This window comes from Trichechus manatus, unplaced genomic scaffold (genome assembly GCF_000243295.1).
Source record: "Trichechus manatus latirostris isolate Lorelei unplaced genomic scaffold, TriManLat1.0 scaffold00116, whole genome shotgun sequence".
Taxonomy (NCBI): domain Eukaryota; kingdom Metazoa; phylum Chordata; class Mammalia; order Sirenia; family Trichechidae; genus Trichechus; species Trichechus manatus.
The window spans coordinates 4,180,606-4,182,280 of NW_004444052.1; the positions used below are offsets into that span (position 1 = coordinate 4,180,606).

General features: G+C 41.5%; 1 protein-coding gene across 2 annotated transcripts in view; it reads right to left on the minus strand.

Annotated features, from left to right (window-relative positions):
• The window catches only part of ZNF622 (zinc finger protein 622), a 26,941-nt gene that overhangs the window by 8,855 nt on the left and 16,411 nt on the right, over window positions 1-1,675 (minus strand). The window lies entirely within an intron of this gene.

The following is a 1,675-nucleotide window of genomic DNA, read 5'->3' on the forward strand; positions in this document are numbered from 1 at the left end:
TTGTCTTTCTTCATTGCTCAGTTTCTCGTCTCTCTATATCTTCCTTCTCTTTCTGTTCCCTGAATACCTGGCGTTTTATTCCTCTACGCCTTCTGGCCAGGCTGTACCACAACACCTGAGAGCGACTTCCCCAGACCTCATACTTGCACCGGTGGGATCCCTGGGAACTTAGCGGTTCTTTAACCTTTCCGATTTTTATTTATTCATTCTTTTCTTCCCCTTCCCCTTTCTGTTTTTCTCCATTTCATAGTCTCTCATCTCTCCACTCCAATGGCAAGCTCCCCTAGCATTATTTTTTGTTTGTCTGTATGTTTTTGGCTCCTGTTCCTCTCTCCTCTCTCCCATATCCATCTTAGCTCCACACATAACAATCTCCCCGCTGCATCCTGCCTACCTGCACCATGTGCTTGACATCACACCACGAAGCAGCACAGGCACGGCCTACTGGGACCCACCCTACACTGGTTACCGACCTGCCCTGGTGGCTGTAGTAAGTGCCACAAACAACCTGTCCCAGTAACTCCTCTTCAGCTAGACCTGCCCTGCCGTACCATATCTCAGTGACTGACCCTGCCAACTGGAGAAGGAGACGAAAAGCATTGTGCCCACAGACGAACAAACAACAAAGAACACACAGTCTGCCTGTGCAGACATAGTCAAATTTAAAAACAAAAAAAGGGACAAAACAAATCTACAATCAATAAACGAGAAAAATAACTACTGAATGCCCCGAAGACAGCAGACAATATCAAAACATTTAAAAAAACAGGACAGGACGCTACCAGTAGGTGTCCAAAATAAAACACCAGATGACTCTCCAGTGGAAGAAAATGCACTAGAACTACCTGATAGGGAATTAAAATCTCTAATACTCTGAATTCTCCAAGAGCTGAAGCAAAAAGCTGACAAAAATGAGGAAAAAATAGACAAATTCATGGAAAATACAGACAAAAAAATGGGAGGAATTCAGGAAAATAATGCAGGAACAAAATGCCAAAACAAATTCACAACTAGAAATTATACAAAGACAACAATTAGAAATCCAAAAGATAAACAACAAGATTTCAGAAATGGATGGTGTCATAGACAGGCTGAGAAGCAGATTTGAAACGGTGGAAGACAGGATCAGTAGAACTGAAGACAAACATTTGGATACAACTCTGTTTCAGGAAAACTCAGAAAAAAGAACAAAGAAAAATGAAGAGACCCTGAGAGTTATGTGGCATATAATCAAAAGCAAAAATTTTCGAGTGATTGGAATTCCAGAACAGGGGGAGAAAACAGAAAACACAGAGAGGATCATTGAAGAACTGCTGGCAGAAAACTTCCCCAATATCATGAAAGATGAAAAGCTGGCCATCCAAGAAGCTCAACGAACCCCATATAGGAGAAACCCCAAAGAAAATCACCAAGGCATATCATAATCACACTCGCCAGGACCAAGGACAAACAAAGAATCCTGAGAGCGGCTCGTGAAAGACAAGAAGTCACATACAGAGAAGAAACATTAAGACTCAGCTCAGATTATTCAGCAGAAACCATGCAGGCAAGAAGGCAATGGGATGACATATAGAAAATCTTGAAAGGAAAAAATTGCCAGCCGAGAATCATATATCCTGCAAAAGTCTTGTTCAAATTTGATGATGAAATTAGATCATTTCCAGATAAACAGAAA